General features: G+C 45.0%; 1 protein-coding gene across 2 annotated transcripts in view; it reads right to left on the bottom strand.

The window, feature by feature from the left end:
- The window catches only part of cfap161 (cilia and flagella associated protein 161), a 156,816-nt gene that overhangs the window by 46,517 nt on the left and 86,280 nt on the right, over nucleotides 1-24,019 (bottom strand). The window lies entirely within an intron of this gene.

The following is a 24,019-nucleotide window of genomic DNA, read 5'->3' as shown; positions in this document are numbered from 1 at the left end:
CCGCTATTCAATATGATCAAGGATGATCTTGGGCTTCAATTCCACTTTCCTGCCCATGTCCCTTGAATCCCTGCGAGACCAAAAATCTATCTATCCCAGCTTTAAAAGTATTCAATAATGGAGCATACACAACCCTCTGGGGTAGAGAATTCCAAAGATTCACAATCCTTTGAGTGAAGTGATTTCTCCTCATCTCAGTCCTGAATGATTGACCCCTTATCCTGAGACTGTGTTCCTGAGTTCTAGATTCCCTGACCAGTCGGAACAATCTCTCAGCTTCTACTCTATCAAGCCCTTTCAGAATCTTGCGTGTCTCAATTAGATCACCTCTCATTCTTCTAAACTCCAGAGAATATAGGCCCAATTTACTCAGCCTCTCATCATAGTACAACCCCCTCATCCCAAGGACTAATTTAGTAATTCTTCGCTGCATTGCCTCCACTGCAAGTATATCCTTTCTTAAATGTGGAGACCAAAACTGCACACAGTATTCCAGGTGCGGTCTCACCAAAGCCCTGTACAATTTTAGTAAGACTTCTTTATTCCTATACTCCAATCCCCTTGCAATAAAGGCCAACACGCCATTTCCCTTCCTAATAGCCTGCTGCATCTGCATATTAACTTTGTGCGTTCCTTGTACGAGTAGCCCCAAGTCTCTTTGAACATCAACACTTAACAGTTTCACACCATTTAAAAAATATTCTGCTTTTCTATTTTTATGACCAAAGTGAACAATTTCACACTTCCCTACATTATACATCATTTGCCATCTTGTAGCCTACTCACATAACCTGTCTATATCTCTTTGCAGCCTTTCTACATCCTCCCCGCAGCTTACTTTTCCAGCGAGCTTTATATCATCAGCAAACTTAGATACATTACTCTCTGTCTCTTCATCCAAGTCATTAATACAGAGTGTAAATACCTGAGGCCCCAGCACTGATCCTTGTGGCACCCCACTATTCACTACCTGCCAGCTTGAAAATGCCCCATTTATGCCCACACTCTGCTTCCTGTCTGTTAACCAATCCTCTATCCACACTAATACATTACCCCCAACACCATGAGCCCTTATCTTGCCTATTAACCTTTTGTGTGGCACCTTATCGAATGCCTTTTGAAAGTTCAGGCATACTACATCTACTGGTTCCCCTTTATCTACTCTACTAGTTACATCCTCAAAAAACTCTAATAAATTTGTCAAACAGGAGCTCCCTTTAGTAAAACCATGCTGACTTAGATTAGATTAGAGATACAGCACTGAAACAGGCCCTTCGGCCCACCGAGTCTGTGCCGAACATCAACCACCCATTTATACCAATCCTACACTAATCCCATATTCCTACCAAACATCCCCACCTGTCCCTATATTTCCCTACCACCTACCTATACTAGTGACAATTTATAATGGCCAATTTACCTATCAACCTGCAAGTCTTTTGGCTTGTGGGAGGAAACCGGAGCACCCGGAGAAAACCCACGCAGACACAGGGAGAACTTGCAAACTCCACACAGGCAGTACTCAGAATTGAACCCGGGTCCCTGGAGCTGTGAGGCTGCGGTGCTAACCACTGCGCCACCCTTAGAATTAGAATTAGAACATTACAGCGCAGTACAGGCCCTTCGGCCCTCGATGTTGCGCCAACCTGTGAAACCATCTGACCTACACTATTCCATTTTCATCCATATGTCTATCCAATGACCACTTAAATGCCCTTAAAGTTGGCGAGTCTACTACTGTTGCAGGCAGGGCGTTCCACGCCCCTACTACTCTCTGAGTAAAGAAACTACCTCTAACATCTGTCCTATATCTATCACCCCTCAACTTAAAGCTATGTCCCCTCGTGTTTGCCATCACCATTCGAGGAAAAAGACTCTCACTATCCACCCTATCTAACCCTCTGATTATCTTATATGTCTCTATGAAGTCACCTCTCCTCCTCCTTCTCGCCAACGAAAACAACCTCAAGTCCCTCAGCCTTTCCTCGTAAGACCTTCCCTCCATACCAGGCAACATCCCAGTAAATCTTCTCTGCACCCATTCCAAAGCTTCCACATCCTTCCTATAATGCGGTGACCAGAACTGCACGCAATACTCCAGGTGCGGTCTCACCAGAGTTTTGTACAGCTGCAGCATGACCTCGTGGCTCCGAAACTCGATCCCCCTACTAATAAAAGCTAACACACCATATGCCTTCTTAACAGCCCTATTAACCTGGGTAGCAACTTTCAGGGATTTATGTACCTGGACACCAAGATCTCTCTGTTCATCTACACTACCAAGAATCTTCCCATTAGCCCAGTACTCTGCATTCCTGTTACTCCTTCCAAAGTGAATCACCTCGCACTTTTCCGCATTAAACTCCATTTGCCATCTCTCAGCCCAGCTCTGCAGCCTATCTATGTCCCTCTGTAACCTACAACATCCATCCACAACTCCACCGACCTTAGTGTCATCCGCAAATTTACTAACCCACCCTTCTACACCCTCTTCCAGGTCATTTATAAAAATGACAAACAGCAGTGGCCCCAAAACAGATCCTTGCGGTACACCACTAGAAACTAAACTCCAGGATGAACATTTGCCATCAACCACCACCCTCTGTCTACTTTCAGCTAGCCAATTTCTGATCCAAAGCTCGAAATCACCTTCAACCCCATACTTCCGTATTTTCTGCAATAGCCTACCGTGGGGAACCTTATCAAACGCCTTACTGAAATCCATATACACCACATCCACTGCTTTACCCTCATCCACCTGTTTGGTCACCTTCTCGAAAAACTCAATAAGGTTTGTGAGGCACGACCTACCCTTCACAAAACCGTGCTGACTATCGCTAATGAACTTATTCTTTTCAAGATGATTATAAATCCTGTCTCTTATAACCTTTTCCAACATTTTACCCACAACCGAAGTAAGGCTCACAGGTCTATAATTACCAGGGCTGTCTCTACTCCCCTTCTTGAACAAGGGGACAACATTTGCTATCCTCCAGTCTTCCGGCACTATTCCTGTCGACAATGACGACATAAAGATCAAGGACAAAGGCTCTGCAATCTCCTCCCTAGCTTCCCAGAGAATCCTAGGATAAATCCCATCTGGCCCAGGGGACTTATCTATTTTCACACTTTCCAAAATTGCTAACACCTCCTCCTTGTGAACCTCAATCCCATCTAGCTTAGTAGTCTGAATCTCAGTATTCTCCTCGACAACATTTTCTTTCTCTACTGTAAATACTGACGAAAAATATTCATTTAACGCTTCCCCCATCTCCTCTGATTCCACACACAACTTCCCACTACTATCCTTGATTGGCCCTAATCTAACTCTAGTCATTCTTTTATTCCTGATATACCTATAGAAAGCCTTAGGGTTTTCCCTGATCCTATCCGCCAATGACTTCTCGTGTCCTCTCCTTGCTCTTCTTAGCTCTCCCTTTAGATCCTTCCTGGCTAGCTTGTAACTCTCAAGCGCCCTAACTGAGCCTTCACGTCTCATCCTAACATAAGCCTCCTTCTTCCTCTTGACAAGCGCTTCAACTTCTTTAGTAAACCACGGCTCCCTCGCTCGACAATTTCCTCCCTGCCTGACAGGTACATACTTATCAAGGACACGCAGTAGCTGCTCCTTAAATAAGCTCCACATTTCGATTGTTCCCATCCCCTGCAGTTTCCTTCCCCATCCTACGCATCCTAAATCTTGCCTAATCGCATCATAATTTCCTTTCCCCCAGCTATAATTCTTGCCCTGCGGTATATACCTGTCCCTGCCCATCGCTAAGGTAAACCTAACCGAATTGTGATCACTATCACCAAAGTGCTCACCTACATCTAAATCTAACACCTGGCCGGGTTCATTACCCAGTACCAAATCCAATGTGGCATCGCCCCGGTTGGCGATGCCAACCAGGTTCTTGTTCTAATCATACTAAGCTTTTCCAAGTGCAATGTTAAGACTTCTTTAATAATAGTTTCCAGCATCTTCCCAACAACTGATGTTAGGCTAACTGGCCTGTAGTTCCCCGTTTTCTCTCTACCTCCTTTTTGAAGAGCGGTGTAACATTTGCCATATTCCAATCTGATGGGACCATTCCTGAATCTAAGGAATTCTGGAAAATCATAACCAGAGCATCCATTATCTCTGCAGCTATCTCTTTTAGAACTCTAAGCTCTAGGCCATCTGATCCCGAGGACTTGTCAGATTTTAGTCCCTCAAGTTTCTCCAATACTTTTTCTCAACTGATATCAATATCCTTAATTTCCTCACTCTTTTAGCCCCTAGGTTGCTGCCTATTTCTGGTATGGAACTTGTGTCTTCTACTGTGAAGACAGACACAAAATATTTGTTCAATGCCTCTGCTATTTCCTCATTCCCCATGATGATTTCTCCTGTCTCTGCCTCTCAGGGACCAATGTCGACTTTAGCTACTCTCTTCCTTTTTATGTACATTTAAAAGCTCTGACAATCTTTTTATATTGCTGGCTAGTTTACTCTCATAGTCAATTTTTTCCCTTTTTATCAACTTTTTGGTGGCCCTTTGCTGGTTTCTAAAACACTCCCAATCCTCAGACTTACTACTATTTTTTGCAACTTTGTAAGCCTCTTCTTTTAGTCTAATACTCTCCATAATTTCCTGAGTGAGCCACAGATGGGTCTTTCTGGACGAGTTTTTGTTTTTGAACGCAATGTACTTCTGTTGAACCCTTTGAATTGTTTTTTTAAATGTTTCCCACCGTTCATTTACCGCCATACCTTCCAGTCTATTTACCCAATTAACCTTAGCCAGTTCTCTCTTTATACCTTCGTAATTGGCTTTGTTTAAGTTTAAGATTCTTGTTTGTAATTGAAATGTGTCACTTTCAAACTTAACATGAAATTCAATGGTATTATGATCACTATTTCCCAGTGGATCTTTTACTATGACATTGCTTATTAACCTTGCTTCATTACACAGTATGAGATCTAAGATAGCTTTATCCCTAGTTGGTTCTACAATGTATTGCTCCAAGAAACTGTAATGAAAGCATTCTACAAATTCATCTTCTCGACCACTGTTGCCAATTTGATTGTCCCAGTCTATATGCAGATTAAGGTCCCCCACAATTAATACATTGCCTTTTTATATGCTCCAATAATTTCCCATTTAATGTTCAGTCTAATAATATAACTGTTAGGGGGCCTGTAAACTACTCCCACCAGTGTTTTCTGATTCCTGCTATTCCTAATTTCCACCCAAACTGATTCTACTTCATGATCTTCTGAGGCCAGATCCCTTCTATTAATGTCCTTATGTCATCCTTTACTACCAGGGCTACTCCTCCTACTTTGCCATTCTGTCTGTCTATAATATTGTGTACCCTGGAATATTTATTTCCCAACCTTGATCTCCTTGTAACCATGTCTCAGTAAAGGCAATTAGATCTAGATCATTTACCACTATCGTGCCACTAGTTCATCTATCTTATTAAAGATCATTCATGAATTCAGATAAAGGAACTTCAATTTCATTTTTTGCCTCTATTCCCTGCAATGACCTTATTTGCCAATGTACAATTTTTGTTTAACTCTCTGTCCCTTCCTGTGCCATTCTGCTGGGAGTTACCCACATCACTATCCTGCTCTTATGCCCTGACCTCTCTCTTTGAATTTCTAAATTTCCCTTTACCCAAACCCTCCCCCCACCCCCAACTCTGTTAGTTTAAAGCCCTGTCCACACCCCTAGTTATGCGATTGGCCAGGACACTGGTTCCAGCCTGGTTCAAGTGAAGCCCATCCCAACGGAGTAGTTCCCTCTTCCCTGAGTACTGATGCCAGTGCCCCAAGAATCAAACGTCCTTCTTTTCACACCACTATTTGAGCCACACATTTAGTTCTCTAATCTGCTTGACCCTGTGCCAATTTGCGCATGGCTCAGGTAACAATCCTTGAGATGATTACCTGGATCCGCCCCCTCCCACTCCAGGTTCCTCTCCAGTCACGAGGAGGTGTCCTTAACCCTGGCACCGGGCAGGCAACACAGCCATCGGAACTCCTGGTCGTGACTACAGAGAACAGTATCTAAGCCCCTGACTATACTGTCTCCTATCATGACCACATTTCTCTTCACTCCCCCAACAGGAATGGCATCTTTCACCATGGTGCCATAGTCAGTCCGCTCATCCACTTTGCCGTCCTTGACTTAATCCACATAGCACCTCGTACCTGTTGAACAAGGTCAGGAGCTGAGGCTCCTCCATCACTACATGCTGATTCCCCTACCTTCCTCACTTGCAGTCTGTCCCTCCTGCCCTGACCATTGGCCATCTCTAATGTTCTCCCTACTCTAAGGAGTGTGACTGCCTCCTGGAACAAAGTGTCCAGGTAACTCTCCCCCTCCCTGATGCTCCGCAATGTCTACAGCTCAGTCTCCAGCTCAGCAATTCTGAGCTGGAATCGTGCAAGCTGCAGTCACTTGCTTGCCCGGGATTGCAGTGCATTCCACAGATTCCCACATGCTGCAGTTGCAGCATTCCACCAGCCCTGCCATCTCTGTACAATCTTTTTTGAGTCAATTAGTTAATAATACAAGCTGAAGTAATGGAAAGTTGCACTTACCTACCTTAGAGTGAGAGGAAGAAGACTCACCAACTGCTGGAGCTGAAAAAGATAGGAAAAGGAGCCCCTCTTCCCCCTCTGCACCGAATTCCCACATGCACCAAATTTCCAAATGCGCTCTGGCAAATGTCTCACTAAGGCAAACTGTCTCTTCTCAACTGCGTACCCTCACTGCAGGTCTTTCTTGTTGCTTTTAAGTGCTCAGAAAATGACTCCCACTAAATCATTTTTCATGATGCTATAATGTAAAGTAACAACAGCCACTAGATGGAGTCTGTGTGCAAATCATTAAATTCTGATTAACTGCCACATATGAAAAAGTTTTAAACAACTTAAAAGATGCGCAAACATTGGTGATTTTAAAAGTTTCTATGCACAAGAAAAAATGGCATGGATAACATTTTACAGAGAGCATCTGCTAGTTAAAACTAGCCATTAAGCTGGAAGTGCAGCTTTGATCAGTTAGACAGGTGGCAGATGAAGTTCAATGTAGAGAAATGCGACGTGATTCATTTTGGTAGGAAGAACATGGAGAGACAATATAGAATAAGGGGTATAATTCTACAGGGGGTGCAGGAGCAGAAGGACCTAGGTGCAAATGTGCATAAGTTATTGAAGGTGGCAGGACAGGTTGAGAGAGCGGGTAATAAAGCATACAGTATGAGCGAGAGTATTAGCGAGAGGCAGCATGGTTTTGTGAAGGGGAGGTCATGTCTCACTAATTTGATTGAGTTTTTTGAGGAAGTGACAAAGATGATTGATGAAGGAAGGGCCGTGGATGTTGTCTATATGGACTTCAGCCTTTGACAAGGTCCCTCATGGCAGACTTGTACAAAAGGTGAAGTCACACGGGATCATAGGTGAGCAGGCAAGATGGATACAGAACTGGCTTGGTCATAGAAGACAAAGGGCAGCAGTGGAAGGGTGCTTTTCTGAATGGAGGGCTGCGACTAGTGGTGTTCCGCAGGGATCAGTGCTGGGACCTTTGCTGTGTGTAGTATATATAAATGATTTGGAGGAAAATGTAGCTGGTCTGATTAGTAAGTTTGCGGATGACACAAAGGTTGGTGGAGTTGCGGACAGTGATGAGGATTGTCAGAGGATACAGCAGGATATAGATCGGTTGGAGACTTGGGTGGAGAAATGGCAGATGGAGTTTAATCCGGACAAATGTGAGGTAATGCATTTTGGAAGGTCTAATGCAGGTGGGAAGTATACAGTAAATGGCAGAACCCTTAGGTGTATTGACAGGCAGAGAGATCTGGGCGGACAGGTCCACAGGTCACTGAAAGTGGCAACGCAGGTGGATAAGGTAGCCAAGAAGGCATACGGCATGCTTGCCTTCATCGGTCGGGGCATTCAGTAGAAAAATTGGCAAGCCATGCTGCAGCCGTACAGAACTTTAGTTAGGCCACACTTAGAATATTGCGTGCAATTCTGGTCGCCACACCACCAGAAGGATGTGGAAGCTTTGGAGAGGGTACAGAAGAGGTTTACCAGGATGTTGCCTGGTATGGAGGGCATTAGCTATGAGGAGAGGTTAGATAAACTTGGATTGGTTTCACTGGAACACCGGAGGTGGAGGTCTACAAAGTTATGAGCGGCGTGGACAGAGTGGATAGTCAGAAGCTTTTTCCCAGGGTGGAACAGTCAGTTACTGTGGGACATAGGTTTAAGGTGAGAGGGGCAAAGTTTAGAGGGGATGTGCGAGACAAGATCTTTACACAGAGGGTGGTGAGTGCCTGGAACTTGCTGCCGGGGGAGGTGGTGGAAGTAGGTACGATAGCTTAAGAGACATCTTGACAAATACATGAATAGGAGGGGAATAGAGGGATACGGACCCCAGAAGTGCAGAAGGTTTCAGATTAGGCAGGCATCAAGATCGGCGCAGGCTTGGAGGGCCAAATGGCCTGTTCCTGTGCTGTACTGTTCTTTGTTCTTTGTAGTATCCTGAGCTTTCTTAATAGGGGCATAGAGTACAAGAGCAAGGAAGTTCTGTTAAACTTGTATAAGATACTAGTTCGGCCTCAGCTGGAGTATTGTGTCCAATTCTGGGCACCGCACTTGAGGAAAGACGTGAGGGCATTGGAGAAAGTACAGAAAAGATTCATGAGAAATTTCAGTTATGAAGATAGATTGGAGAAGTTAGGACTGTTTTCCTTGGCGAAGAGAAGGCTGAGAGGTGATTTGATAGCGGTATTCAAAATCATGAGGGATCTGGACAGAGTAGATAAAGAGAAACTGTTCCCAATTGTGAAAGGATCAAGAACGAGAGGGCACAGATTTAAAGTATTTAGTAAGAGAAGCAAAAGTGACATGAGGAAAAACTTTTTCATGCAGCGGGTGGTTAAGGTGTGGAATGCGCTGCCTGAGAACTTGGTGGAGGCAGGTTCAATTGAAGCATTCAAAAGGGAATTAGACAGTTATATGAAAAGGAAGAATGTGCAGGGTTATGGGGAGACGGCAGGGGAATGGAACTGAGGGAACTGCTCTTTCAGAGAGCCGGTACAGACACAATGGGCCGAATGGCCTCCTTCTGCACTGTAACGATTCTGTGAATAGCATCTCCACCGTCAAATTGAAAGCATATGAGTTCGAACCCCACTCTAGATTGCCCTGGCAAACAGAGACCAGAGATGCAGCCTCTGAATACTGGGGTGACATTTAGTGGAGAACTCATGCCTGATTGGTGTAGAGTGGCAATACCCACATGGCACCCAGCTGGAACTAGCACGTTGAGTCAAGCAAACAACCTGCCCACATAAAAAAGGGTCTTTGTTACAGAAAAGCCTAGAGCACAGTCTGCTAGATGTAGACGAAATGGGTTGTCTCAATGTGCCATGGGCATGGAAAAGGAAGAAGCTCTGACGGAGAACTTCCAATATTGTACAGACGCTCTAGCTGAGCAAAGTGCTCTGGTTCCATGTGGCATTTGTATAAACACTGGGCACTCTGCATGATGTCACAATCCTACTTAAATGAGTGTGCATTCAGTCAAACATCCCAAATTGAACTTACACAGGGAAGCACACTCATACATTGATTATGTACATTACCAAAATTTAAAACATACAAAGTATATCTTGGCCCGACAACTACAGACTGAGGCTTTACATTCCATCAAGTGCTCTCTTGTTTCTGTAATCAAATACCCCATTATGAAAATTTGATGATTTGAACATTTGGTAATGGGTGTGTTCCTTCAATATTGTGTGGTTGGTGCAAACAACTGTTTTCTGTTTAAATTCTTTAACACATTCCTAAAAGCTGAAGTGAAAAATTAAATGTGTACTGGTGGATTTGACTGAATTGCATGTGATGAGGTTGAATAATAATTGGATTGAACATTTTCTCCCGTGTGCTTTTTGTTAAAACAGAATTGAATTAAGAAAATCTCACTGGAGTTCAAAATAGATTAAGGACAGTGATCAAAGTAACATCATAATGATGATGATGGCAAAGACACTTATTCAAAGTACCAAAATTAATAGTCAGTTCTGTTCTTAGTATAGGGACCATCTACATTAGTAAAATAAATTGCTTGATTCCTGAAATTCAAAGCACCAGCAGCTCACCGTATTGTAAAACTACTTCTAAAGGTTCTGTAGTGTGGTGTGGCTGCTGGTGAATTAATTTCCCCTGTATAATTCACCCCTGCCCCCTCCACCCTCACCTCCAATGACAAGAGTGAGGAGACCATGGACTTCATTGTCACTAAGATTGAGATCATCTATTCAGCTGCCTCTGCTGCATCTCTCTCTTCCCCTTGTCCATCAAACCAAGCTTCTCCCAAGTTTTCTCCCTGCTCTAGCCCTGAACCCAGATCTTTCTCTAGTTTCATCCTATTTCCCTTCATGCCCTGTCCAAGCTTATGTTGTCCATGACTCTCAATTACGTTCTCTCAACTCTATTGCCACCAAACTGCTGAACACACAACTGCCCTTACTGGTACCCAAGCTAGTGGGCATTGTAAATGGTTCCCTTGCCTGAGGTACGGGCCCCCTCCCCTCCCTTCCTTTTCAAAACTGCCATCATTACCCCCTCCACCTCTTCAAAAGAAAACACGCTTGACCCTGCAAACTGCCTCCCCATTTCCAACCTCCCTTTCCTTTCCAAAATCCTTGAACCTGCTATCGCTTCTCAAATCTGCGTCCATCTTTCCCTCAACTCCATGATTGAACCTCTCCAATTAGATTTCAGCCCCGCCACAGCACTGAAGCTACCCTAATCAAAGTCACAAATGATATCCGATGTGGCTATAACTGGGGTGCATTATCCCTCCTCATTCTTCTCAAACTGTGTGTATGCAGTCTTTGGCACTATTGATCACACCATCCTTCTCCAATGCCCCTCCTCCTTTAACCAGCTGGTTGGGGCTGCTGCTACCTGATTCCACTCTATCCAATCGCATTCAAAGGCTCTCCTGCAATGGCTTCTCTTCCCACTCCCACATCTCTAGATTGCCCAAGGATCTATCCTTGGCCCCCTCCTACTTCTCATCTGCATGCTGCCCCTCAGCGACATCATGACGTCAGGTCCTACATGTACACCGAATACATCGAGCTCTGCATCACCACCACCACCATCATTAACTCCTCAACTGCTTCCGTGTTGTCAACCTGCCTGATAAGCCACAATTTCCTCCAATTAAACACTGTCTTCAGCCCTTGCCACAAACTCTGTTCTCTCGCTATCAATTCCAAACCATTCCTGGCCACTGTCTGAAGCTAACTGTTTGCAACCTTGGTGTTCTATTTTATGATCGCCCTCTTCCTTTGGCCCACCACGTCCGCCCATGCCTTCAGCCATCTAGTCCTTAAGCTCCAGAGTACCCTGCCTAAACCACTCTTTCTTTAAGACCTTACTTAAAACTTAACTCTTTGACAAAGCTACTTTCTGCTTTTGTCAATTTTTCATCTGATTGTGCTCCTGTGAAGCACCTTGGGATATTTTCCTATGTTAAAGGTGTTTTATAATGTTAACTACATTACGGGTTAGATCGAGAGCATTGGTACCAACACTAAAACTCCTGCAAAAGGGCAATTTAAGATGCAAAGTAGCTCTAAGGTTTCGATAAAAACTTTGCTGACTACACATTTTCCCATTAGATGTGGTGAGAAATGCACAGAGGTCAGCAATTCAAAAAAACTGAGGCACACAAGCAGAGAAAATGGCCACCAAAAGCACATAGCTTGCCACAGGCAGCCAATTACATTTGTCTCAGGAGTACCTTGCCTTGTGAGGAAACCCAGTGAAGTGAAACACATTAACTTCATAGGAATTAGGACCCCTGACTTATATTAAAGCACCATTTTATATTGCTGGATATTGAAAATGCAGCCAGCATCATCGATGATGCCACAATGACTATTGGCACCAGGTGATTTATTGTTTGGGTTGAGTGGTTAAGGTTAGAAACCACTATTGGCAGTGCTATTACCAGCATTTATTGTCCATCCCTAATTGCCCTTTAGAAGGTGGTGACAAGCCACCTTCTTGAACGGCTGCAGTCCACGTAATGTAGGAACACCCACAGTGCTGTTAGGAAGGGAGTTCCAGAATTTTGATCCAGCGAGAGTGAAGGAACAGTGATATAGTTCCAAGTCAGGATGGTGTGTGGCTTGCAGCAGAACTTACAGGTGGTGATATACCCATGCATCTGCTGCCCTTGTCCTCCTAGGTAGTAGAGATCAAGGGTTTAGAAGGTGCTGTTGAAGGAGCCTTGGTGAGCTGCTGTAGTGCAGCTTGCAGATGGTGCACATTGCCGCCACTGTGCATCGGTGGTGGAGGGAGTAAATGTTGAAGGTGGTGGATGGGGTGCCAATCAGGCAGGCTGCTTTGTCCTGGATGGTGTCGAGCTTCATGAGTGTTGTTGGAACTGCATCCATCCAGGCAAGTGGAGAGTAATCCGTCACACTCTTGACTTGTGCCTTGTCGATGGCGGACAGGCTTTGGGGAGACAGAAGGTGAGTTACTTGCTTCAGAATTCCCAGCCTCCAACCTGCTCTTGTCACCACAGTATTTATATGGCTGGTCCAGTTCAGTTTCTGGTCAACCCCCAGGATGTTGGTAGTGGGGGATTCGGCATTGGTAATGCCAAGGGTTGGATTCTCTGTTGAAGATAGTCATTGCTTGGCACCTGTGTAGCATGAATGTAACATGCCACTGTCATAGAAGTGTTTTTTTTTCCTCTGTTTAAAAACTAAAGGGGGTCTGTGTGCCTTTAAGACTGAATGCAGTTTTTGTATTCTCTGGGAACATTGTATGAGCTGCAATGCCTGGTTCCTAAGCAACAGCAAGAGAGAAAGGTCACATGCCACATTGTATCAGTTTGAGTGTGTGTAAAGACTGGCAAGAACTGGTTTGAACTGGCAGACCGGTGAAGCGTGCTCTCTTTGAAGGAACAAAGAATTTGTCTCTCTCAGCAAACCACCTACATTGGCATACAGGCTGTGTTTCTCCTAAAGAGGAAAAGACCCCTGGGAAGGAATTTTTGCATTATTGGAGGTAGCAAATTCATTTTTTCCTCCCATCTCTAAGAAGTCTCTACCCCAGACTAGCAGCTATGTCCTTTAGGAGTCGGCCTGCTCAGTCAGTAATACTGCCAATCAGCCACTCTTGGTGATAGACATTAAAGACCCCACACAGAGTACATCTACGCCCTTGCCACCCTCAATGCTTCTTCCAAGTGGTATTCAACATGGAGGAGTACTAATTCATCAGCTGAAGGGGGGCAGGGCACAGTAGTTGGTAATCAGGTTTCCATGTCCATGTTTGACCTGATGCCATGAGACTTCATGGGGTTCGGAGTCAATGTACAGGACACCCAGGGGAACTCCCTCCCAACTGTATATCTTTTTTCACCACCTCTGGTGGGCCAGTCCTGTCGGTGGGACAGGACATACCCGAGGATGGTGATGGTGGCGTCTGGGACTATTTTTTAATTCATTCATGGGATGTGGGCGTCACTGGCTATGCCAGCATTTATTGCCCATCCCTAATTGCCCTTGAGAAGGTGGTGGTGAGCTGCCTTCTTGAACCGCTGCAGTCCATGTGAGGTAGGTACACCCACAATGCTGTTATGAAGGGAGTTCCAGGATTTTGACCCACTGACAGTGAAGTAACGGCGATATAGTTCCAAGTCAGGATGGTGTGCAACTTGGAGGGGAACTTGCAGGTGGTGATGTTCCCATGCATCTGCTGCTCTTGTCCTTCGAGGTGGTAGAGGTCGCGGGTTTGGAAGGTGCTGTCTAAGGAGCCTTGGTGCGTTGCTGCAGTGCATCTTGTAGATGGTACACACTGCTGCCACTGTACATCGGTGGTGGAGGGAGTGAATGTTTGTGGATGGTGTGCCAATCAAGCGGGCTGCTTTGTTCTGGATGGTGTCGAGCTTCCTGAGTGTTGTTGGAGCTGCACCCATCCAGGCAAGTGGAGAGTATTCCATCACGCTCCTGAATTGTGCCTTGTAGATGGTGGACAGGCTTTGGGGAGTTCAGGAGGTGAGTTACTCGCCGAAGGATTCCTAGCCTCTGACCTGCTCTTGTAGCCACAGTATTTATATGGCTACTCCAGTTCAGTTTCTGGTCAATGGAAGCCCCTAGGATGTTGATAGTGGGGGATTCAGCGATGGTAATTCCATTGGATGTCAAGGGTAGATGGTTAGATTCTCTCTTGTTGGAGATGGTCATTGCCTGGCACTTGTGTGGCGCAAATGTTACTTGCCACTTATCAGCCCAAGCCTGGATATTGTCCAGGTCTTGCTGCATTTCTACAGACTGCTTCAGTATTTGAGGAGTCGCGAATGGTGCTGAACATTGTGCAATCATCAGCAAACATCCCCACTTCTGACCTTATGATAAAAGGAAGGTCATTGATGAAGCAGTTGGGCCTAGGACACGACCCTGAGGAACTCCTGCAGTGATGTCCTGGAGCTCAGATGTTTGACCTCCAACAACCACAGCCATCTTCCTTTGCGTTAAGAATGACTCCAACCAGCAGAGAATTTTCCCCCTGATTCCCATTGACTCCAGTTTTGCTAGGGCTCCGTGATGCCATACTCGGTCAAATGCTGCCTTGATGTCAAGGGCAGTCACTCTCACCTCACCTCTTGAGTTCAGCTCTTTTGTCCATGTTTGAACCAAGGCTGTAATGAGGTCAGGAGCTGAGTGGCCCTGGCGGAACCCAAACTGAGCATCACTGAGCAGGTTATTGCTAAGCAAGTGCTGCTTGATAGCACTGTCGATGACACCTTCCATCATTTTACTGATGATTGAGAGTCGACTGCTGGGGCGGTAATAGGCCGGGTTGGCCGTGTCCAGATTTTTGTGTACAGGACATACCTGGGCAATTTTCCACATTGCCGGGTAGATGCCAGTGTTGTAGCTATACTGGAGCAGCTTGGCTAGGGGTGCGGCAAGTTCTGGAGCATAGGTCTTCAGTACTATTGCTGGAATATTGTCAGGACCCATAGCCTTTACAGTATCCAGTGCCTTCAGTCGTTTCTTGATATCACGCAGAGTGAATCGAATTGGCTGAAGTCTGGCATCTGTAATGCTGGGGACTTCAGGAGGGGGCCGAGATGAATCATTAACTCGGCACTTCTGGCTGAAGATTGCAAATGCTTCTGCCTTATCTTTCGCACTGATGTGCTGGGCTCCCCCTTCATTGAGAATGGGGAAATTTGTGGAGCCACCTCCTCCAGTTAGTTGTTTAATTGTCCACCACCATTCACGACTGGATGTGGCAGGACTGCAGAGCTTAGATCTGAGCCGTTGGTTATGGGATCACTTAGCTCTGTCTACTGCATGCTGCTTATGCAGTTTGGCATGCAAGTAGTCCTGGGTTGTAGCTTCACCAGGTTGACACCTCATTTTGAGGTATGCCTGGTGCTGCTCCTGGCTTGCCCTCCTGCACTCTTCATTGAACCAGGGTTGGTCTCCTGGCTTGATGGCAATGGTAGAGTGGGGGATATGCTGGGCCATGAGGTTACATATTGCGGTTGAGTACAATTCTGCTGCTGCTGATGGCCCACAGTGCCTCATGGATGCCCAATTTTGCATTGCTAGATCTGTTCGAAATCTATCCCATTTAGCGTAATGATAGTGCCACACAACACGATGGACGGTATCCTCAATGTGAAGGCGGGACTTCGTCTCCACAAGGACTGTGCGGTGGTCACTCCTACCAATACAGTCATGGACAGAAGCATCTGCGGCAGGCAGATTGGTGAGGACAAGGTCAAGTATGTTTTTCCCTCGTGTTGGTTCCCCACCACCTGCCGCAGACCCAGTCTCGCAGCTATGTCCTTTAGTACTCGGCCAGCTTGGTCAGTAGTGGTGCTACTGGCCACTCTTGGTGATGGACATTGAAGTCCCCCACCCAGAGTACATTTTGTGCCCTTGCCACCCTCAGTGCTTCCTCCAAGTAGTGTTCAACATGGAGCAGTACTGATTCATCAGCTGAGGGAGGGCGGTAGGTGGTAATCAGTAGGAGGTTACCTTGCCCATGTTTGACCTGCTGCCATGAGACTTCATGGGGTCCGGAGTCTATGTTGAGAACTACCAGGGCAACTCCCTCCCTACTGTACACCACTGTCCCGCACCTCTACTGGGTCTGTCCTGCCGGTGGGACAGGACATACCTAAGGATAGTGATTGCAGTGTCTGGGACATTGTCGTTAAGGAATGATTCCGTGAGTATGACTATGTCAGGCTGTTGCTTGACTAGTTTGTGGGACAGCTCTCCGAAACATTGGCACAAGCTCCCAGATGTTAGTAAGGAGGACTTTGCAGGGTCGACAGGGCTGGGTTTGCCGTTGCCGTTTCCGGTGCCTAGGTCGATGCCGGGTGGTCCGTCCGGTTTCATTCCTTTCTATTGACTTCTTAGCGGTTAGGTACAACTGAGTTGCTTGCTCGGCCATTTCAGAGGGCATGTAAGAATTAACCACATTGCTGTGGGCCTGGAGTCACATGTAGGCCAGACCAGGTAACGACAGCAGATTTCCTTCCCTAAAGGACATTAGTGAACCAGATGGGTTTTTACAACAATCGACAATGGTTTCATGGCCATCATGAGACTAGTTTTTAAATCCAGATTTATTAATTAAATTCAAATTCCACCTTTTGCTGTGGTGGGATTCGAACCTATGTCTCCAGATCAATACCCTGGGTCTCTGGGTTACTAGTCCAGTGGTAATACCACTACGCCACCACCTCCTCTAAGGTATGGTCAGGTATGATACCATGAGTATGACTATGTCAGACTGTTGCTTGGCTAGTCTGTGGGACATCTTTCCCAATTTTCCGACAAGTCCCCAGATGTTAGTAAGGAAGATTTTGTAGGGTTGACAGGGCTGGGTTTGCCTTTGCCTGTTCCGGTGCCTAGGTCGATGCTAGGTGGTCCATCCGGTTTCATTCCTTTTAGACCTTTCTCTAGTGGTTTGGTACAACTGAACGGCATGCTAGACTATTTCAGATGGCATTTAAGAGTCAACCACATTGCTGTGGGTCTGGAGTCATATGTATGCCAGACCAAGTAAGGACGGCAGATTTCCTTCCCTAAAGGACATTAGTCAACCAAATGGGTTTTTATGACAATCGACAATGGTTTCATGGTAATCAATACTGAGACCAGTTTTTTAAATTCCAGATTCATGAATTGAATTTATATTCCACCGGCTGCCACCCATGTCTCCAGAGCTAGATTGCTCGTCCAGTCACATTACCACTATGCCACAGCTTTTCGGTAAATAATTACGTAATTTTAAGCACATATTACGTACAGCGCAAACTCAAGTTTCCACGATCTTTCGCACTGATTTTTTTTAAAAATCGCACTAGAAGCAGGCCCCACTCACAAAACTGGCCATGCCCTCTGTATAAATTAATCTCCATTGGGAGTTTCCACTACTTGTGCTCACTTGTACACTTTTAAGGGAGTACTAAATATTAAGCTAGTTCTTTTGGGTGCAAGGATACTAATATAAAGTTTTGAAAACAATTGAATATTCTTTTTAAATTTATTAAGAAACTGACTACTGTACTCCAATATACATAACCAGTTTATAGCTATAAATTTAAAATCAATTTTCAATCATTTAAATTTAGGTTACTCACAGGTGGTACATTGACACTGTGATTTAAAACGCTTATTTTTTTGTGATAAACCATTTTTCAGCTGTATTAATCAAACAGCACCAAGTTTCCACTCTTAAAATAAGTCAAAGAATATTTTTAAAGCAAAATTTTTTTTTAAATAATTATCTTCAAACATTGTCTGATTGTTCTACTTCATGGCAGATTTCCTGTTCTGTGATATGCACCGAGTTTGAGCAGATAGCAAGCGGACAGCAAGAGCTTCTAGAGGTATTTAAAAAGGAAAAAAGGAAAATTAGTGTTGGTCCTCTTGAGAATGTGGAGTTAATAGTAGATAATAAGGAAATGTTGGATGAAATGAACAAATATTTTGCTTTTGTCTTCAATACAGAGGATACAAAAAACATTCCAGTAATAGCTGCAAATCAGGAGGTGGAAGGAAGAGAGGAACTTGGTGAAATTACAATCACCGGGGAAGCCGTATTGAGCAAACTGATGGAGCTGCGGGCTGACAAGTCCCCGGGTTCTGATGGGCTTCATCCTTGGGTCTTAAAAGAGGTGGCTAATGAGGTAGTAGATGCGTTGGTGTTAATTTTTTCAAAATTCGTTAGATTCTGGAAAGGCTCCATCAAACTGGAAAGTCGCAAATATAACCCCGCTATTCAAGAAGCGAAGGAGGCAGAAAACAGGTAACTATAGGCCAGTTAGCTTGACGTCTGTCATGGGGAAGGTGTTAGAATTGATCTTTAAGGAGGCTATAACTGGGCACTTAGAAAAACTCAAGGTAACCGGGAATAGTCAGCATGGCTTTGTGAAAGGGAGATCATGTTTAACCAATTTATTGGAGTTCTTTGAAGGAGTAACCTGCACCGTGGATAAAGGGAAGCCTATTGACAGAACTAGGCGGCACTGTTTCAAAATTAGGGGTCAGCCTTTTAGGACAGAGATGAGGAGAATTTTTTTCTCTCAGATGGTTGTGCGACTTTGGAACTCTCTGCCTCAGAAGGTGGTGGAGGCGGGGTAATTGAATAATTTTAAGGCGGAGGTAGATAGATTCTTGTTAGGCATGGGAATCAAAGGCTATCGGGGGTAGATGGGAGTGTGGAATTCGAAACACAAACAGATCAGCCATGATCTTATTGAATTGTGCAGCAGGCTAGAGGGGCCGAATGGCCTACTTTCTGCTCCTAATTCACATGTTTGTATGTAGAAACTCAAGGAAAAAAACACTTCTCAAAACAAGTGCAATTCTGAACGCAATTTGCACTAATTTCGTCCGAAGTGGAAACTTTACCCCATGTCACATGCTCCCTGCCTCCTCTTCTCCCTTGCTTATAACATTGATGGCAGAGCTTTCAACTGGTTTTGCTGCCCAAAACTCCCTTCCTAAACCTCTACAGTTCCCTTTGCCTTTAGAAACCTTTTCAAGACAATTACGACAGAGGCGGGAGGAGTGCACTATCAATTCAGTCCCACTTCTCCACAGGTCACAATACATCAATAAATTTTCCCACTTACCAAAATAGCCATTTAGATATTCTATTTGTCCCCAGAATAAAGCACACCAACCAGGTTTCTTTAATAGACAACAAAATTATCCGTTTATTATAAAACCAAGTCTTAACCAATAATGAAATAAATATATTCAGGAATTGAAATATTAAAGCCCCGTATTATTTATCCTAGTCCTCGCACACACTCACATACATCCAAAAACTGGTTAACCGGAAAAAAAAAGATTTTCATTTACAGCTGTTTCAAGGGAATAAAAGGAATAAAAAGAACTTTTACTGAAGAAGAGATGAAAGTCCTGGTTTTTGGTGAGGTGTTCCAAAGTCAAATAGTTGGATGCCACTCGGAGTCTTTCCAGGCAAGTTTGATGAACAGTCTGTTTTGGATAGGCATTCAGTGCAGAAGCTTCACATAGGTCTTCCGTCAGGTGTGCAGCAACAAGGATCTTCTTAGGTCTTACAGCAGCAGTATAGCAGTAAAAGGTTTCTTCAATACAGGAGGCAACAGGAACCACACTTGATACAAGATTTTTGCTTTTCAAGAGAAAGACAGGCTGGCTGAGTCTCCTGAATCCTGGCAGGTCAATAAGCAAACAACTTCTGCCTTTAGCCAAAACAACTGGCTTTTTTAACAGTCCAAAATGAAACTAACTGTTCAGCAACAATCCTGTGGCAGTCATAAATTGTCAAGTCAATAAGCAACTGGCTCTTGAGGTTAAAACCCCCTGTGGTTTACTTGAAATTACCTGGTTTCCAGTATTTATTTACTGGTCAAAACCAGGAATCTATTGCTGACCTCGTTTTTTTTTTAAAGCATCCATAAAGTTCAGCTATCTCCAGATGTTTCAATGTCCATGAAATCCTTTTTTAGTTTTTAAAATATAGATTCCCAAGTTTTAACAAAAAATAGAACTCTCGTAACAAGACCCATCTCCTGAACCAAGATTTTGCTCCACCCTTAAATTGTCCCACCCTGGGTTAGCTGGCCTCTTCGGGACTCCTTTTTGCAAAGCACAATGGGACTTTCTATAACTTAGGTGCGACATAAACACAAGCATTGGTACAACTAAAACTTGAATCAAAGCACTAACAATGACACTTTATATACATATAAAAAAACAGTGACAGTTGATAGTGTGATCATCGGCCATGTCATAATGACTATTGACATAAAATTTTAAGGATTAGATTGGGGTTAGGAGTTGTGATTAAGGGCTGGTGTTAGGTTTAGGAATTGGGGTTGGGGATGAGGTTAGGGTTAGTGGTCAAGAGTTAGGAGTTGTGTGAGGGTTGGAGAATAAGGTTACTGGTTAGGAGTTGGTATCAGTGAATAAGGTTTATGCGACAGGGATTAAGGATGTGGGTTGGGTTAGAGTTAGTGGTTAAGGTTATGAGATAGAGTTAGTGGTTAAGGTTATGAGATAGGGTTAGTGGTTAGGTTTGCAGATGGAATTAGGCTAATGATTACAGGTTAAGGGGTGGATTAGTGATATTGGGTTGGGGGTGAGTGTGAAGTTTAGTGTTGGGGTTGGGAATAGCTTTGGGAAATAGGGTTAAGGGATAGGCTTAGGTTTATTGTTGGGGATAAGGTTAGGGGATCCTTCTTCTTCTTTGGCCTCCTTATCTCAAGAGACAATGGGTAAGTGCCTGGAGGTGGTCAGTGGTGTGTGGAGCAGCGCCTAGAGTGGCTATAAAGGCCAATTCTAGAGAGACAGGCTCTTCCACAGGTGCTGCAGAAAAATGTGTTTGTCGGGGCTGTTACACGGTTGGCTCTCCCCTTGCGCCTCTGTCTTTTTTCCTGCCAACTGCTAAGTCTCTTCGCCTCGCCACACTTTAGCCCCGCCTTTGTGGCTGCCCGCCAGCTCTGGCGAACGCTGGCAAATGACTCCCACGACTTGTGATCAATGTCACAGGACTTCATGTCGCGTTTGCAGATGTCTTTAAAGAGGAGACATGGACGGCCGGTGGGTCTGATACCAGTGGCGAGCTCACTGTACAATGTGTCTTTGGGCATCCTGCCATCTTCCATGCGGCTCACATGGCCAAGCCATCTCAAGCGCCGCTGACTCAGTAGTGTGTATAAGCTGGGGATGTTGGCCACCTCGAGGACTTCTGTGTTGGAGATACGGTCCTGCCACCTGATGCCAAGTATTCTCCGGAGGCAGCGAAGATGGAATGAATTGAGATGTCGCTCTTGGCTGACATACGTTGTCCTGGCCTCGCTGCCATAGAGCAAGGTACTGAGGACACAGGCTTGATACACTCGGACTTTTGTGTTCCGTGTCAGTGCGCCATTTTCCCACACTCTCTTGGCCAGTCTGGACATAGCAGTGGAAGCCTTTCCCATGCGCTTGTTGATTTCTGCATCAAGAGACAGGTTACTGGTGATAGTTGAGCCTAGGTAGGTGAACTCTTGAACCACTTCCAGAGCGTGGTCGCCAATATTGATGGATGGAGCATTTCTGACATCCTGCCCCTTGATGTTTGTTTTCTTGAGGCTGATGGTTAGGCCAAATTCATTGCAGGCAGCCGCAAACCTGTCGATGAGACTCTGCAGGCACTCTTCAGTGTGAGATGTTAAAGCAGCATCGTCAGCAAAGAGGAGTTCCCTGATGAGGACTTTCCGTACTTTGGACTTCGCTGTTAGACAGACAATGTTGAACAACCTGCCCCCTGATCTTGTGTGGAGGAAAATTCCTTCTTCAGAGGACTTGAATGCATGTGAAAGCAGCAGGGAAGAGAAAATCCCAAAAAGTGCGGGTGCGAGAACACAGTCCTGTTTCACGCCACTCAGGATAGGAAAGGGGTCTGATGAGGAGCCACCATGTTGAATTGTGCCTTTCATATTGTCATGGAATGAGGTGTTGATACTTAGTAGCTTTGGTGGACATCCAATCTTTTCTAGTAGTCTGAAGAGACCACGTCTGCTGACGAGAGGGGATAGGGTTAGGGAATAGGGTTAAATCATAGGGTTGGAGGGTTAGCAAGAGCGATATGGTTAGGGAGTTAAGGTTGGGGATAGGGTCAGGGGATCGGGTCAGGTTTAGGGTGATAGAATAAGGGCAAAGTCTGTGGTGAGGTCAGGGCTAGGGAATAGACTCAGGGTTAGTGAATGCATTTGGGGGACAGAGTTACTGGGATAAGATCATAATAAGATCATAAGAACTAGGAGCAGGAGTAGGCCGTCCGGCCCCTCGAGCCTGCTCCGCCATTCAATAAGATCATGGCTGATCTTTTCGTGGACTCAGATCCACTTACCCGCGCTCTCACCGTATCCCTTAATTCCTGAAGAAGCGTCAACTACTTCACTGGGCAAGGAATTCCATAGATTAACAACCCTCTGGGTGAAGAAGTTCCTTCTTAATTCAGTCCTAAATCTGCTCCCTCTAATCTTGAGGCTATGCCCTCTTGTCCTAGCTTCACCTGCCAGTGGAAACATCCTCTCTACTTGTATCTTATCTATTCCCTTCATGATTTTATATGTTTCTATAAGATCCCCCTCATTCTTCTGAACTCCAATGAATATAATCCCAATCTACTCAGTCTCCCCTCATAAGCCAACCCCCTCATCTCCGGAATCAACCTAGTGAACCTCCTCTGCACCCTCTCCAGTGCCAGTATATCCTTTCTCAAGTAAGGAGACCAAAACTGCACACAGTACTCCAGGTGCGGCCTCACCAGTACCTTATACAGCTGCAACATAACCTCTCTGCTTTTAAACTCAATCCCTTTAGCAATGAAGGACAAAATTCCATTTGCCTTCCTAATTACTTGCTGTACCTGCAGACCAACCTTCTGCGATTCATGCACAAGGACACCCAGGTCCCTCTGCATAGCAGCATGCTGCTACTTTTTACCATTCAAGTAATAATCCTTTTTACTGTTACTCCTACCGAAATGAATGACTTCACATTTATTAACATTGTATTCCATCTGCCAGACCTTTGCCCACTCACTCAATGTATCTATGTTCCTCTGCAAAGTTTCACAGTCATCTGCACACTTTGCTCTGCCACTCATCTTAGTGTCATCTGCAAACTTTGACACCTTACACGTGGTCCCCAACTCCAAATCATCTATATAAACTGTAAATAATTGCGGTCCCAACACCGATCCCTGAGGCACACCACTAGTGACTGATTGCCAACCAGAATAGCACTCATTTATCCCCACTCTCTGCTTCCTGTTAGTCAACCAATCCTCTATTCATGCTAATACTTTACCCCTAACGCCATGCATCCTTATCTTATGCAGCAGCCTCTTGTGCGGCACCTTGTCGAAGGCCTTTTGGAAATCTAGGTACACCACATCCACTGGGTCCCCATTGTCCACCTTGCTCGTAATGTCATCATAGAATTTCAAAAGATTTGTCAAGCATGACCTGCCCTTCATGAACCCATGCTGCGTCTGCCCAACGGGACAATTTCTATCGAGATGCCCTGCTATTTCTTCCTTGATAAGAGACTCAAGCATCTTCCCCACTACAGAGGTTAAGCTAACCGGTCTATAATTCCCCATCTTTTGTCTACCTCCCTTTTTAAACAGTGGTGTCACATCTGCTGTTATCCAATCAGCTGGGACTACCCCAGAGTCCAGCGAATTTTGGAAAAGAGGGTAAGGGGGATAGGGTTGGGGGCTAGGGTAAGAATAGGGGGCTAGGATTAGGGGGTAATAGGGATAGCGGGCTAAGAGGATAGAGTAAGGAGAATAGAGGATGGGATTCGGGGTTAGGGATAGGCAGAGAGGGATGGGGGATAGGGTAAGGGGAATTAGATAAGGGGGATGGGGAATAGGGTAAGGGGGACAGAGGAATAGTGTTGG

Source organism: Heterodontus francisci, chromosome 38 (assembly GCF_036365525.1).
Source record: "Heterodontus francisci isolate sHetFra1 chromosome 38, sHetFra1.hap1, whole genome shotgun sequence".
In the NCBI taxonomy this organism is placed as follows: domain Eukaryota; kingdom Metazoa; phylum Chordata; class Chondrichthyes; order Heterodontiformes; family Heterodontidae; genus Heterodontus; species Heterodontus francisci.
The sequence above is the reverse complement of the archived record's forward strand: the minus strand, read 5'-3'. Positions and strand labels throughout refer to the sequence as shown.